At 41.1% G+C, this 17,262-nt stretch overlaps 1 protein-coding gene across 1 annotated transcript in view; it reads right to left on the bottom strand.

Moving 5' to 3' along the window:
• CARD11 (caspase recruitment domain family member 11) overlaps window positions 1-8,765 on the bottom strand; it is a 64,749-nt gene extending 55,984 nt beyond the window's left edge. The window contains exon 1 of the mRNA XM_064153653.1: window positions 8,689-8,765. The gene's annotated coding sequence lies outside the window, so the exon portion shown is untranslated. The remainder of the gene's footprint in view (window positions 1-8,688) is intronic.
• Between the last annotated feature and the right edge of the window lie 8,497 nt (window positions 8,766-17,262).

Here is a 17,262-nt window from a genome sequence, read left to right as displayed (position 1 = left end):
AGTTTAAGGAGAATGAGGAATGAAGGAAGCAAGTGCACTGGTGTCACAGCGTGCAAAGAGCCACACAGAAAGTAAGAAAAAGTGTGTCAGAGACTGGGAGGGGCGGAGAAGGAAAATGCAAAGATCTGACAGGAAACCAGACTATAAATCTGCTAGGGTTTAAAAAAAACCCTCATTTCTGCTCCCTAACGATGCAGCCTGTTTGCAAATGACTCTGCACGCAGGTGACAGCAGAGCCTGAAGTACCACTGTGAGCAGCTAGAGAGGCACTTTTGCCCCTTCCCCAGGAGGAACAGCGGGCAGAGGCGGCAGCAGCTCAAGCGACTGCCTCAGACAGAAAAACGAAGCTGTTTCCACTGCCTCACGTCTAGTTCTCCAGACCTTTAGTGAATGTTTCCCTCAGGCGAAAGGGGACATGCTGAATGCCAGCCTAACTGGTGCTGTGCTTCACCAGACACAAAGCGGCAGCCTTTGCTTCTTAGCGCACACCCTGGCTAGAAAGCGAACAGGAAAGGAAAAAGAACAAAGGGGCTGAACAAAACAGTTTCAAGAATAACAGTTCCAGGCAGAAGGAGTTCTGGGTTTTCCCATGCTTTCAAAGGCTTTTCAAGAAAACATCTGTTATATTAATAGCTGCTTTTGATTTAAAAAGCAGTCAACAAGGTTTCCTTTATGCAAGCATTAGATTATTCTACCGTTGAATGGTACTTTCAACTCTGTATTTTCTGAAGGGAGTCTCTGCTGACAAGCGAAGGGGAGCAAAGGGAGACAGTCCTCTCTTACTGTTTTCCCAGTCCTGCAGGACCTGGAGTCACAACCACTGCTATGAACACCCTTCAATGCTGCTGCCATCTTGCTGAAGTTCCTCAGCCTAAATCAGTTGCATGATGTGCTAGTTTCTGTTCTGCTGTTGCCCATTCCACCTCCAGGAGGGAAAAAAGGCAGAAATACTGCTTTGCTTCCAGTGCTTTCCAGGCCTTACAGTTTGCACTGGGCAGATGCACTCAAGTGAAGCCTCATGGAAGCCAGCACTAAATCCTGAATATGTGAGGATCTAAAGAAAGACCTATTGAAGGACCTGTCTGTAATAGAGATGCATATTTGCAAGGGTGATCTTAGCTAGAAGAAAGCTGCTATATATACATGTGCATAGGTGTGTCTGATCTCATGAGAGAAACTAAGTGAAATCATAGAACCATAGAATGCATTGGGTTGGAAGTGACCTTTAAAAATCATCTAGTCCACCCTGCTTGCAGTCAGCAGGGACGTCTTCAGTTAGATCAGGTTACTCAGTGCCCCATCAAGCCTGACTTTGAATGTCTGCAGTGATGGGACTTTCATCACCTACCTGGGCCACCTGTGCTAGTGTTCCAGTCACCATCATAGTAAAGAACTTCTTCCCAAAGTCCAAAAGCAGAAACACTAGGAAGAAGCCAATGATAGATAATTTAGGAATGTGGGAAGGGAAAAATCATGGTCATGGTAATGAAACAAAGAAGGAGAAAGGAAAAAAGTAGATAATAAAGGAAAACACGGTGAATGGAAAGTAAGAATAAAAGTACAGTGGAAAAACTATCAAAGGATACAGCAGCATCACAGACAACAGAGTGGAGGAAGTGAGATGATAAAGCGAAAAGAAGAAACATAAAGGAGAAAATACATGGCTCAAAGTGTCCTTACAATAACACTCTAAATTGTTCTTGCCAAACTGAACCTTGTGAAACTTGTGAGGGAGCAAATATATTTCAGGCAGCAAAATGTGTGGGGCAGCTCTGCTTCTTGTTCTATAATTTCATGTGTTTGCACCTGTGCCCAGACCGGTAAGGATCTAAGTTCAGTCATAAGGATGATACTGACAGGGATTCTGGAAGGGATTTCAATTCCCTAATTCAAGACCTCAGAGATCAAGTATGGCAGGAATTTCTGTATCCTCACTCCCCCAATTCTTTTCCAGTGAAGACTACACTGTCATGTGCTGCTTATATTCTTGTGCAACTTTAGTTTCCCTTTGAACAAACTGGTGAGTACCATGTGGCAAGATGCAGGAAAGCTTCCTGCTTTGAGCAGCCAAAAACCAATTCATGTGACAACTGCATGGATTCTGCAGTTCTGCAGGTTCTGACTCAGAGAAGGGCAGCAATAATTGGGAGAAAAACTGTGAAATGTAGTTACAAGAATTGTTGCCCACAATTATTCCATCCAAGCCAGTATGTGCCAAGCTTTCTGCTGCTTTTACAGAGGAAGCTGATTTGTGCACGCAACAAAGGAATCGTTATAAGAACAACCAGAGAAATTAGCTCTGCTAGCAGGAGGCTTTCTGGCTTCACTGTGATTTAAAACCCACAGATCTTCCACACACAGTTCCTACCCTGAAAGGAAAAAAGAGTGCTAGAAATTCAAGTCAAAATTCATCAGGTCAGCACCTCTCCAATGTGGACAGACTGAAAGAGTTGGGGCTGTTCAGTCTGGAGAAGAGTAGGCTCTGAGGTGACCTTCCTGTGGCCTTCTAGGATATGAAGTGGGCCTAAAGAAAAGCTGGGGAGGGACTTTTTAGGCTCTCAGGGAGTGACAGGACTGGGGGGAATGGAGCAAAGCTGGAGGTGGGGAGAGTCAGACTGGACATGAGGAGGAAGTTGTTCATCATGAGAGTGGTGAGAGGCTGGCATGGGTTGCCCAGGGAGGTGGTTGAGGCCTCTTCTCTGGAGGTGTTTAAGGCCAGGCTGGATGGGGCTCTGGACAGCCTGATCTAGGGTAGGGTGGCTGTGCCCATGGCAGGGGGGTTGGAACTAGATGATCCTTGTGGTCCATTCCAACCTTGACTGATTCTATCATTCTAGGTCTCATTGTAGCTTTCTCCTCTGTCCTTGATTTCTTCAGCTAAAAAAAAGTATCAGACAGTGGACTACAAAACTGCTCTCCAGAGCCAAGCCAGGTGTTAGATATCATTTGTATCCACTCCTCCACTTTTCCACTTTTGCTTTACTAAATGTTGTAGATTACAAACAGCTTTCCAAAAGCACAATATATGTTTTAAAGAAGACCCCACATTTCCCTGAACTTAAACTGAGCAGCTTTAAGGAACATGTCTGAATCTCAGAAGACCTAAAATTCTCCTACCGATAAAGGCTTTACTGGCAAACTGAGATTAGCTGAGCTGAATCCAGTCATCAATCACAACGCCACATGTAACCCAGTATCAACTTTTTTCTACAAGAATTTACAATCTTAATCCCAGTTTTCAGTTTTAAAAGATACTCTCAAGCTATAAATGTCTCCAGTTATAAAAATGTTATGGTTGAAGTTACAGTTCCTTGAGGCTGGAAGACTGAAGTGATGTGTTTCACACAATGTAAGTGTAGAATTATGTCCTGTTAAGCAACCAGAAAACTCAAGAAAATCCACTCAGGAAAGCAAGACATTTCCTCCTTTTCTTTTTTGGCTAAAACTGCCTGAAAGAAGGTAGGTGTTTCTCTCACCTATTTTACAACTGCAAATGTCCACTGGAACCTTTGGCTTGGTTAGCTGCCCAGTTCAGGGGTAACAATGCTTTTGTTTGTTTGAATTTTGTTATAGCTTCTCAGTCTTCTTCCATTAAACCTTGTACAGGAAAGAAAAAAATTGCTCCTCTACTTGCAAAGGAGCTGCCCTCGCATGAAAGTCACCTGGCAGGACATACTTGGTATGTTTGCTGTCTTCTTCTTTCAAAAAGACTTCAGAAAGAGAGCGTATTTAGTTCCTTCCAATTGCTCTAATTCTGCATGATCTGAGCCCTGATGGTAAAACCTGAATGACAAGTGCATCATAAACCCTTTGATGGTTCTGTGCCTTCCCTTCCTACAGGCTTTTACTTTGGGATCTTTGCATTAAAAAGCCAGCAAATTCCAAGGTGATTCTGTTATTCTGTGAGGGTGATCAAATAGCAAAGACTTGGCATCTTAGATATTCCTCCCCACAGCTGCTGGCCTCTGAAGTATTTTGCTCATAGTCACTTTCATACCTGCACATTGCTCTTGGAGTCTATAGAAGAAGTTTCTCTTTCCGTCTGTCCCGCAGGAATTAGGTAAAATTTGGCCATCCAGAGGAAGGTTCTCCTTGCATATTTGTGACTTCCTGTGGAATACCTTTTCAAAGCGTTGATTCACCCCTGCTCTGGAGAGCAGGCCATCACTCAGCAATTAAATAGCTTTTAAATAGCCACAGACTGAAGAGATGGGAAAAACAAACAAACCAACCAACAAACCAGCATTTGGAAGCAAAGAAATACTAAAATGTCCAGCTCTCATCTTGCTGTTCCATCTCTTCTCTTTGCTTTTCCCAAGACAGCCAGCCCTGCCTGCGAGGAGGCTGCCCTTGGCTCCTTATCAATGTAACAGTCCTGAAAATCCCTGGATACCAGAAAGGCATTTCACAAACTACTGATTTGAGAACTAATGTATTGCATTTCTCCTGCACGGCTGAGCACAGTAGCCCCGTATATATTGTTAACACAACCCCTTCAACTCTTTAGAGCAAAGAAACAGAAGTATTAAATATTTTCCACGTTTTACATATTTTATATTATCAGCCTTGCTCAACTATCCTTAGAGACTATCACTCCTACTTATAGATGCTCACAATTTATCATTTTCCTCTGGAGATTTGACTTCCAGAACAGAAGTATTTCCCTATTCAATTCAGCAGCCTGTGGATAAGCAGCTGTTAGTGTTCATCTGCCTTTTCTAGGCATTAACATCAAAAATGCCCCTTGATCTTAAAAAGTGACACACAGCAGGGCTTCTTTAACACCTTTGGGGGTAATGGTTTAAATCCAGTGGGGAAATGTTCTCATCTATAGGTTTATGATACACATTTAAACAGTGTTTCAATTGCCTGAACTATGAAATAAGATGACAGGCAAACATATATCAGTGGGGAACAGGTCGTATAAAACTCTCTCTTTCGTTTGACAGTGCTGGGGCTTAGGTATTTTTGTACAAAATGTACAGTTTCTGCCGAGTTCCACAGTATTATGGGATTTATCTGTCTGTGTCAGCTCTTAGCATATTCACCCTTCTTTTTATGGAAAAGTCAAGTTCGGATCCATTCCAGGAGCTGGTTCACAGCACAGTGGATAGTGCCTTGCCAAAAGACCTTCCCTCCACTGAAGCAAAGAACTCAGATCTGCTCTTCCTCTTCTTGGGGCCAAGGAAGCTCCAGACTCCATAACGCTCTTTTCCTTGCACGTATAATTCATCAAAACTGGGTATGAGCCATAGCTCAGGTCCTTATCCTGTTCTTTATGTTCTTAATTATATGTCCACAGGGCTTAAAATCCAAAGATCTTTAAACCTCCCAGACAAATAATGTAGTTTCACAGCAACCAGTGAGTTAGGTATTCCTATCCATACTCAACAGATGATGAGAGGAAGTATTGGGAAGATAAGGAAGGAATATTTATTCCCCCTTAAAAGTGATAAAATTACAGTTTTTCCCACAGAGTATAGTTATTTTAAAAAAATCTTATTGACCACTTAAAAGAAAAAAACCAAAAAGGCAACATTTTAAAAGTTGAGGCAAACCCTTCACATTTTTGCTTACAATAAAAGGGGACAGGAGGAAATCTAACCACTATTGTGCAAAAGCTTCAACAGAAAGATTTAACATACCTGGAATCTGAAGAATAATAGTAGAATGCAGGAATAGGCAAGTTACTTTTTCTTCCTTGTTTGTTTTAGATGGGAAGGTTTCTTGTCTTCTTTATAGGTCAACATTTATTCTAATTATAAATGTATGTATATTTTTAATAGAGACAAATGGAAAACAACTGCAGAGCTCTAATGGTTTGCGTGCTTCAATATTTTCTCCCTTTTAATTCAGTACAGCTCCTTTAAAAGGTCAGAAGGAGGAAAACTTGTGCTAAGTGCTATCCTCAGAGAGTCAATACACCTCGCAGAACAGAAAGAATATTAAGGTTAATTAATAATATAGATGATGCAATATCTAAAACAAGAGTTATAGATTAATCCACAGAGTTTGAATAGTGGGCGGTCATTTCCTATAGCTTAAATACCCAGTGAATGAATGCAGCACAGACCTGGAAGCTAAGGACATTTTAACTTCAATTACAGGTCTTGAACAGACATCCTCTGTGATTCACATAAGCTAAGAGTGCTTCTCTTTCCTCATCTGTAAAGAGAACCAGAATGTCTTCGAACTTGAAACTGTTATATAAATGAGACATGTCAAAAGCAGAGCATGAAATCCCACGTCAGCCTATTGTAAGTAAATGTTAGAAACCCAAGAATTACTATATTGAGTCAAACCAACCATCCGTCTCTGCCAGAGAACAGAAACTGTATCTTCCCCATCCCTGAGGAAACTCACCTCCTCTCTTGCAGAGAAACCACTGCAGGAGCATGAGTTGGTTCATTACAGAGCAGACATGGATAAGGTTAAGAAACAGGGATTTGCCAAAAAGAACTTAGCCTAACTCGGTAATTGAACAGAAAAGCTATCAGAGAGCAGAGGTCAGCCCGAGACACTACCATGGTGTTATCCCTTACTTATCCTCATTGTGTCTTTAAAAGAGAACAAGAGTTGGCCTACATCATATGCACAGGTATTCTGCCAGAACAGGAATGATCCCTTTTGAAAGCAGAGGTTTCAGAGGCAGGTTACAAGCAGAAGACGTGTTCCAAATAAGGATAGGAATGCCTACTGAAGCAGGAGCACTGCAGAACAGGTGCAGGAGATAGTGGAGAATTCTTGAGTGGATTTTAACAGCCTGTTAGGCTGAACTGGCCAGTCCTGGCACAGCCTTGAGCTTATAAAAATCTTGATGTCATACTCGATCAGTCTGTGTGATTTCTCTATGACTAGTTACTTATAAATTATTTTGTTCATCTTTGGCTATATTTGCTCTTCCAAGCTTTCATGTTCATTTTCCTTTTAACTGTGCCTCTCCTGAGGGAAGGACACTGAGCATTCTTGCAGAAGAGCTCTTAAAATGTGTATAAATAGTGGTCATATATCACTGAAGGTTTTTCATATGTGAGATTAAACATAGCCATAAAAATATATGACTGCTATTTATTAATCTATAAATGAATACCTGGCTTAGAAATTTTTAATCCTTCTCTCTGAAACAATGGTAAGAGATATCTGAAAGCAAGGCTTACTCACTGTATGACAACTCTTTGTTAGAATACTAAATACTTCTACATCTCTCTATTTCACTTTGTTCCAGTCCTTATATACCCACACACATTACAGACCATACCCTTTGCAATAAACATAATTCACTTCTCGTTCACCGAGTTACTTCTGATTCAGCTGATGTAAATATATAATGGAAACTAAACAAGATAGGCTGAATCTGGGGTTTTGTCTGTAGATCCAAATTGCCATGATTTTAATAACTTCCTAAATGTATTACATGAATAGCTAATGATCTCTAATAAAATGTCATTCTGATTTTATGAAACATTGCCCTAATTAGCTGGTTCAATGTGTAAATCACCTGATTCTTGTGTAAAACACACACAAGTGCTGAGCTTACTGACTTCCATTCATCCAGAGAATCACAGAATTATAGAATCAACCAGGCTGGAAGAGACCTCCAAGATCATCCAGTCCAACCTAGCACCCAGCCCTGTCCAATCAACTAGAACATGGCACTAAGTGCCTCATCCAGGCTTTGCTTGAACACCTTTAGGCACAGTGACTCCACCACCTCCCTGGGCAGCCCATTCTAATGCCAATCACTCTCTGTCAAGAACTTCCTCCTAACTTCCAGCCTATACATCCCCCAGCACAATTTGAGACTGTGTCCCCTTGTTCTGTTGCTGCTTGCCTGGCAGAAGAGACCAACTTCCACCTGGCTACAGCCTCCCTTCAGTTAGTTGTAGACAGGAATGAGGTCTGCCCTGAGCCTCCTCCTCTCCAGGCTAAACAATCCCAGCTCCCTCAGCCTCTCCTTACAGGGTTTGTGTTCCAGGCCTCTCGACAGCTTTGTTGCTCTTCTCTGGACACATTCCATTATCTCAACATCTCTCTTGAATTGAGGAGCCCAGAACTGGACACAGTACACAAGATACAGCCAGACCAGAAATATGCCTATGTTCTATTTTGTGGGAAGGAAAGGACACAGAGATGGAAACAATCTTTTCATGTAAGAGTTTAACCTGAGAAAAAGAACCATATTTGTCTCAAATTAATAGTGTCCTTTATGAGTCCAACAAGCTTTGGATAAAACAAGAATAAAACATTGTCTGTTTCTGAGAAGACAACAAATAGTGCAGTTTTCCTGGTTTAGCTCACCAAAATCTGAACAATTTCTCTGAAAATTTTAGGCTTAAGCTTCTTGTAAGAGATGTAAATGTAAAGAAATCTTAGTGGCTCTTACATTGGACTTTTGATGAGACAAAGAAGCAATGATCTTAAGAGTACCGACAGAAAGCGGGAACTACCATTTAAGATTAGGATTTAGGGAATTATGTATTCCCCTCACAACCACAGCATCAAGTTCTTATCCTTACATGATGAAACAAACTAGATTCTATATTCTTTCAGGGATCTGCTGAGCTCTTCCTCTACTCCAATATAATTGAGGAATTTAACTGTTACTCACACTAATCCCGAGGATTTATTCACAATTAAATGGTTCTTTCTCAGAATATAGCACCAAACAGTCTTCCACTAATTACATACCTGTTGTTAGAGACTTGCCTTCCTTTCTTCTGAGTACAAGTCATGCTGTCTCATCCTGCAGGTGGTTGTATTTCTCTGATCATGACAAATGAGTGTAGTGGGAGTGTATTTGCTTTCACTGTATTTAACAGCTCACTAATAGGCGATTCAAGGTTTCTTTAGAATCATCCACTTAAGAAACAAGATGAAAAACTTCCTTCAAGAATGGTCAGTAATCCATTTCTGGCTGTGCCAGCTTCCCAAGGAAAAAGCCTAGTGTTTGAACAGTGCTATGGTTTGGGTCTTGAGAGACTAACAAATTGCTGACAGGTTGTCAGAAAGGCTGAGAGCTCAGGTGTTCAAAAAAACCTATCAGTGTTATACTGACACACTAGGGAATTAGTTTTCTAGTAAGTGCTCTCTGAAATCTTTGTCCTATTCTGTTCTTACAGGGCCTGACTCTGTGGACTTCTGCTGTAGGATGCTTATAAAATATTGGAAGAAGGAGTTGAGACAGAGTTTTAGAAGTTGTCCTTTCATTATAAAATTATCTCAGTTCATTCTTGAATGAAGATGATACTATTTCCAACAGAGGAATGAACTAAACCATAAATAAATAAAAAGGGGGAAAGGTGGGGTCCTGAAGCAATTAAACTGAACTGTTTTGGGGCATGTGATTAGGGGTTAGAGTCCAGCAGAACTTAAGCACCTCAGGGTCCACTTTCAGGAAGCACAATGCTGCATGAAAACATGCAGTCCTCACCCAGCCCTTTGACCATGTGCAGACAAGAGAAGTGGGAATGGTAAAATGGGAAGGAAACAAAATAAGGTTGAATTTGTAACAGGCTGGAAACCTCTACACTGATACTATCTTTGGTTCTTCCTGCAAGAGGTATAAGACAGATGGCAGAACTGGGACCAGCTTTTGAAACTGAAACAAACTTCTACACGAACCTTGTTCAAGCATCAGCAGATGTCCTCCCATGAGAAGTGGTTTGGTATAAGCCTATATCTGAATCCATCGTTGTCCAGTTCAGCTCTTTAATATGTGACTGGACTTTCTGAACATGTGTAACTTAGTTAAAATTACTGCTCATTAAAGAATCCCTATGCACTTTTAGAGGTTGCATATTTACTTTTGAGTCTGCTGTAGTACAAGCAAAATTGACTTTGGTAAATAATATCCTGCTGTAATAGCGAGCATACATAAAATATTCTCTGCACTGAGAGTTAACCCAGCACATGACAGTGACAAATAAACAGACTGCAATTTTCTGGAGTCTAATGGAGGGTGAGAAAGAGGGTGAGTAATCCTCCACATAGGGCTATAATCCCATTTAATTAATTTTTTTTAATAGAGCTTTAGAAAATGTTTCACATTTGGACACAGGCTCTGTAAGGAAATACAAGCAAAATAGCCAGGTAATAATGCAGCAAACAGGCAGGATTTGGAGACAAGAGAGGAGCAGTGAAGATGAGTACATAAGTTTCAGAAAAGGAATTCTTTTCCAAGACAAATGTGCAAGCCATTAGTAGCCAGCAAATGAAGATCTGCTGGCCAAAAGCTATTGTTCTCCATAGTTCTGTAGAGACAAAGTAAAAAAAGTCATGGAAAATGATGAGTAGTGAAACTGTCTTATAACAATTTCATACATACAGAACACTCTTCTGGTCCAAAAATTCTAGATCAGCCACTAGCCTAAGACCTGGATGTAAAATGCTCTGGTAGTTGATAGCTTCATAGAAATTAGTAGCGATGACAGCAAGGAAGAAGGGAAAGCTCTAAATATGGAATCTGCAGGGAGTGAGAAAGTCATACCTGCGATTGTGAAGTGGAAGGATACAACAGAAACCCAGAGTTTGGAATGTGTGGCTGAGCAGGTGCAGAAGAATCACTTTTTGGTGGAAGTACAGCTATGCAGACAATGGAGGAGATTTTGGACTGATTTCCTGAAACAGAACAGGAATTAGTTTACATTCTAAAGAAAGTGGTAGCCTTCTGCTTTCAGCAAAAACTGAGTACCAGACATTTCCTAGAAATAGGAGGAGGAAAGAGAAACATGAAGAGGAAGTTCTTCATCATGAGAGCCTGGAATGGGTTGCCCAGGGAGGTGGTTGAGGCCCCATCCTTGGAGTTAAGGCTAGGCTGGACGAGGCTTTGGCCAGCCTGCTCTAGGGTAGGGTGTCCCCGCCTATGGCAGGGGGGTTGGAGCTGCATGATCCTTATGGTCCCTTCCAACCCTCACTGATTCTATGATTCTATGAAAGGGTCCTGTACACTTGTATGAGCTCTGCATCTGAGGTTCTCAAGAGCTCCTATTTTCCCCAAAGAATAACACTGACCTACACATGAAGGAAAAAACAAGAGCTGAAATTTTACAGAACAGCCATGGAGAACTTCATTACAAGCATCAAGAAGTGCCCTTAGAAGACACAGCACAGCTTTATCCTGATCACATTAAAATCAAGGTCTAACCTTTTTTTCCTTGTGGGAAACCATTGTGGATGTGCCTTCAGTATAAGATAGAAAACACACATGAGAGTAAGTAGATAAAGTCCCAGTAAAGATGAATTAACACAAAAGAAAAAGTGATGAGAAAGATTAAGATGATGATACAATGCTTTCAGCAGAGGCTTTCACTTTGCTGAGTCTAGCCTAAAGTGACAGCCCTGGCTAGAAGCTAAAACTCAAGTGTTCAGAGGAGTGGAGCAGGAGAGCTCACTTTTATTTTTTGCTGAGTTGAAAAGTGTCACTTTTCATTTTGCTTTTATAGTTTCTGGAGACCATTATTGCTCACCCCATACTGGCTTTCCCTGCCCTGGAGAAAGTAAATGACATCTGAGGATGCAGTAACTGTGTGGTTTATCGGCCCATTACATGGTACCCCTACAAAACTACTGCAGGCTTATCTGTAACATTTTAGCTTTACATCACTTGGATGAATCAGTGCACCAGGGACAGCTACTTTTGTTTATATAAATCTCCACGATTTTACAGTAGGGAAGCAGGAACACAATGTCTGCTGTGACAAACATAAAGGAAAGCATCATCCTCACAGAAGATTTGGTAGGAACTTGCTGTCCTTGAAGAGAGGAGGAATGACCTTGAAGAGAGGAGGGGTGAGAAGTATCAGGACAGGCAGTGGAACGTGTATGTGGTCTAAGACACAGGGCAAGTCTTAGTTCTGGAATGAGACATGCACAGCTTCTTAGCTGAGTTCAGAATGTCTTTGCATTCTGTAAGGAAGGATTCTTTCTTGCCTGACTCTCAGAGCAGATGAAGAGGCGCTACAAAGGCCAACTGCTTCTTTTTGATTACAGAATTTAGATTAACCCACTGTAGGTCCTTTGCTGGAGGAGAGACCTTTGGATATGACAGCACCTCTCTTTTTTTTTCCAGTGAATACTCAGCATTCCTGTGGAAGGGAAAAGGCAAAAGAGGAGTCAGCACCCAGCTGTGCTGCTGAAATGGTCAGAAGCAAAGGGTAATTAAGTCTGCCGTGGTACAAAAAAAAAAAAAAAAGAGAAAAAGAAAATAAGAATAAGCATTGTATTTAGGTTCAGTGACTGGATGATACCAGGGTTGTAAAGTCAAGGATTATAGGATCAATGCACTAACAACCTGCTGCTCTGCAGCTATCTAATTGAGGTAGCTGGCAATCGTCCTTGAAAATCATGCACTGTTATAATTAACAAAGAAGAGTAGGACAAAGTTAGCACTCTGGATCTCAATTCTGCAAAGTCTCATGGAGGTTCTCGCCCTTCCATGCTGTGAACAGTCCTACTGAAGTATTAGTGCATAAAATTAAGGCCATTAATAAGTTTTTGCAGGATCAGGATGGAAGCTTCTATCTTAAATTCTACGTTAATTCAGGAAAATGGCTTCAAGAGAAAGAGGTTGCAATAAAGTATCCTGCAAAGCATATTCCATAAATTCTAAGATCCTACTGCCTACAGAAGCTGCACTACTCATTAAAATTTCTGGTCTTTCCTGAAGTCATCAGAGATTAACATGACTGCTGCAGCAAAGGGCTGCAAGTACTGTTGAGAAGATGAATATTTACATACATATAAATCCAGACTGAAGTTGATTGCTTTTGTATGGCAAGTCCATATTTATGTTGATTTTTCTGATATCATAAAGTGATAAAAAGAAGATCCTAATTTCTCTGCATTATTTCCAGTGTTGAATATATCAGTAGTGTGAAAAAAGCAAGGTAAAAGCAGGAGAGAAAGGAGAAGGAACATACATGATATATAGCTATGCAAATCCAGCATTTCATCCCATCCAGAGTGAGGCATTAGCCACGTTATTAGCAGTGCAACAACAGAGATGGAGAAAAGGAAAGAGTTCAGGGTTAGTTTCTGTCACATGAAAGGTAAAAATAAGACTCCTTCCATGGTGTGCTTGTGTGACTGTTTGCACTGCCTCAAGCAAGTCTCGTTAAACCCCCCTGCATACCAGATACCTTCCATTACCTCCACACGGATGCAGAGCAGGTCATGTCATACATTAATTTTTTACTCAGATAGTTAATGACTTCAAACATACAAAAAGGACTAAAAAATAATTCTTAGAAAATTTAAATGGAATGGGTTGAGAGTTTACAGTCTCATAGGAGCTAGCAGAGTCAGAATCAAAAGTGAACTTTCAGGCTCTGTATAAATTGAAAGCTGAATTAAAATGGACTCCTGCTCGTTTCTCTTGTATTTACTGTACATTAAATTATTACACTTGCCTCTCTTTGAGATTTTTTTTCCTCCTCCTCAGTTGCCCTGCTCTTCCTTGCTCCTGCATGGAAAGAGACGATTCAATTCCTTAGTTCATATGCAAAATCCTATGCAAGAGCACCGGGGTTATTTAAGGTAACTTTGCCTCCAAACAAGGTTTGGATTTGTTTCTCAATACTGACTTAAGAGAGTAGGCAACGATCTGAAAATATGAAGCCAGAGAATGTACACACTTTGCAATTTCACACTTCTTATTCCCGTATATGCCCTGTCACTCGCGGCATTTGCTGTCTCTGCTTAGCCTTCCCAAAAAACAGCACTACAACTGTCTCAGCTGCCTTGGTATTACTTGCTCCTTTCTACCATCTGTATGTGTGACACTGATTTATTCAGCCACAGAACGTGCTTCATAGTTTGGGCTAGGAGGGCTAGCAGCAGCTCTTCTTTCGGAAGCAAAACACTTGCATAATCCCCAGCACAAGGCCCTCAGCTCTTATTTGCACCTGATGTGCCAGTTCTCTCTGCCAGTGTGAATAGAAACAAAATGCCTGGATCACAACGTCTGTGGGAGCAGTTGTTTCCATAACCACAAGCAAATTAAAGCAAACACTACCTTCTTCTCTCTCTCCCCTGCTGCGGTGGTCACTCCCCACTGTACCACCCGTGTGTGACAGCTGTACCGTGCTCTGCTTATTTCAAAGACTTCATTACTTCTACAGAATATGTTGCAGCACATTTACCAAGGCACTGTGAAGTATTATAAATAATTAAAACTAAACCATTCATGTCAGAAATAAATCAACAAAGCTCATTTTGCAATGCAGCATCCCTGATTTATTTTTATTGCGTTCATTCAGAGCATTTGTTAATTCACAAACCCCAGCAGTCCACACAGAGTGGGTCTTCAAAGCACTAGTGAATACCAGTTGAGGTTGTGTCTTCTCTTTGGGCTTATAAAGGAACAGATCACTTTGAGTTAATAAGAAAGCAGACAGAAGAGAGAAAATTAACAACCAGTTGCTTCTGGATTTCACATTCTGTGTTTTCCAAGTGTGTGCTGCTCTCACTGTCTCTTTCTAAGAACCTTATCTGCATTTTGCATTTGCATAGGGGTACAAAATATGCAGAATCACACTCCAATTAGAAAGAATTTTAAATAGAGCTATGGCTAGCGTCTACACCTTGAGGGAGTGATATTACCTTGGCTGCTCCCTGACTTCCAGTGTGCTTGTTTGTGAGCACCATCAATGACACTGCTTCTTTTGAAAGTTTGTGTTTCACAAGGTGAGCATTTCTTTTGAGGTCTGGGTTATGGTAGTGGTGATCAGACGTTCTTCCCTTATCGCTGTGCTATTGCCATTGTCTGTATCACTGACATATATCACAAGAAAGGTGTGATCAAATATAGGAGAGGATAATTCAGCATATCACCTCAGAACTACTATTAGCAATATAAAGTCATACTGCAAAAACTCTACTATTTTGCTTCATCTCACCTTTAAAGAGATTCTGAGTGGAGGCATTTGCAAACCTGCAGCCAAATCCTGACACTAAACACTCAATTCCTCAAAATTAACAAAATCATAATGAGCTTGAAAACTCTACTGAAGACTATTTTACAACAAATAGACATGCACCTGTGACAAAATAAAATCCTGAAATGATCTTGGACCCTTCCAATTCCTTTCATTTCATCACAGATCTAGGATTCTCTTTGCAGCTCAGTCCCTGACAGCAATGACTCTTGTACAAAAAGAGCTCAGTTGGGTTTTAGTTACTGGAAGAATGCTCAAGAAAGTTATGAGAATCATAAGGAAGAAGAATACTCATCTCTCTTAAGTGTCTTTTCTTATTTCTCTTCCAAAACAAACCCAAATTCTATGCATTAGCTTTTAATACCATGGCCAAATGAGTTCATGCTGCTCCAATACTAATTATTCTACAAAATGTTGCAACTATTACAGTTATCTTTGGTAAAATTTCATAGGTTTATTGATTGTGTGTTGACATTTTAATCACAGTTTCACAGATGGAATATTTTAACTCTTTCCTAGTTTTTCTGTGTGCTTCTCTGGGATTTTTTTTTTTTTTGCATAGAATCATAGAATCAGCCAGGTTGGAAGAGACCTCCAAGATTATCCAGTCCAACCTAGCACCCAGCCCTGTCCAATCAACCAGACCGTGGCACTAAGTGCCTCATCCAGGCTTTTCTTTAACACCTCCAGGGACCATGACTCCACCACCTCCCTGGGCAGCCCATTCCAATGGCAAATCACTCTCTCTGTGAAAAACTTCCTCCTAATATCCAGCCTATTTTCTTGGCATTTAAAGTGGAAATACATCCTCAGAAGTTAAAATGGATTTGAAGAGGTAAGAAAACACAGGCTCTGCTCTAACATATTCTATTCTGTACTATTCTACACTGTTCTCTTTTACTCTTGTGCTTTTCACAGCACTGGAGGTGGAGAGGTTTGCAGAGCCAAGTCATATTGCACTTTCCAAGTAGTTTGCCTATTCATGAAGCTGCAGTATATCTTTACCTGCATTCCAGGTGCCCCACAGAAATTAGTGACTTCAATCCTGCTCCCTGTTCACAGCAAAGTCACCTATAAAAACAAGCAGGATGCAAAATTAGCTACCATACCCTTTAACTTGCTATCATGCATGATGTGTCCTGGTTCCTTGATACCTGGGAAAATTACCAACTACAAGTGCAGTGCTCCCCAGAGTGGCTATTTGCACAGGTAGGCTAAGGTCTGCACAGTGCACTCAGCCTTGCATAGAAAGGACTCTGAGAAAAATGTAGTCCTTGCTGACATGAGTAAAAATGCTCCACAGTGAATGGGGCTTTTCTGCTGTGCAGTGGGTGCTTCATGCAGGGATATCCAAAGCAGCATGTGACAAGATGTAAGGAGACTGAAGGAAGCAGGTCATCTACTCCAACTCATAGGAAGAGAGAAACTTCTGCACAGCCTCCATTTTCAAAGGAAGAGCAGTTGATGATCAGAGGGCTGGAGCAGCTCTGCTATGGGGACAGTCTAGAGAAGAGGAGGCTCCCAGGCCTCAGAGTATCTCAAGGGGGCCTACAAAAAAGCTAGGGAGGGACTTTTTAGAATATCAGAGAGTGACAGGACTAGGGAGAATGGAGCAAAGCTGGAGGTGAGGAGACTGAGGCTGGAGGTGAGGAGGAAGTTGTTGAGCATGAGAGTGGTGAGAGGCTGGAATGGGTTGCCCAGGGAGGTGGTTGAGGCCCCTCGCTGGAGGAGATGGATGAAGCTGTGGGCAGCCTGATCTACAGTAGGATGTCCCTGGCCATGGCTGATTCTATGATTCTATGATCTAGTTCCAACCCTGACCGATTGTCCGCACAAATACCTTTGTCCACACCTCCACAGACGGACCATGATGGAGTTCTCTTCAGATGCCAGAAATAAATTTCCCCTGTGTTCAAGAGGATAGGAGCAGGCATTTACTGAACATGGAACCTAGCTTCTCCCATAAAGTACTACATTCAAGGTCTGAACTTATGCATGCAATTATTATTCTGCTCCAACCATCTTTATGCATGAGCTGGATTTATTTTATTTTTCTCAGCCATTATTTAATACAATAGGCAGTGCAGAAACTAAGAAGCTAATACAATCACTTCTGCTGTGTACTGCATGTTTATCTGGCTGAAAATGTAAAAATGTCAGCATGCATGAAGTATATCAGAAGTGTCACCAGGCCTGTTTGGTATGCAGAAGAGCACTGAAGAAGTTATTTTATTTTTTAACAGAAAATATTTGCTTCAAATTCCATTTCTCCTCCTACACCATCAGTACTCCACAACTGGCTTTAAAAAAGTGTTCTGACTCATTTTTA

The sequence above is a fragment of the Pogoniulus pusillus genome, chromosome 13 (genome assembly GCF_015220805.1).
Source record: "Pogoniulus pusillus isolate bPogPus1 chromosome 13, bPogPus1.pri, whole genome shotgun sequence".
NCBI classification, from domain to species: domain Eukaryota; kingdom Metazoa; phylum Chordata; class Aves; order Piciformes; family Lybiidae; genus Pogoniulus; species Pogoniulus pusillus.
The sequence above is the reverse complement of the archived record's forward strand: the minus strand, read 5'-3'. Positions and strand labels throughout refer to the sequence as shown.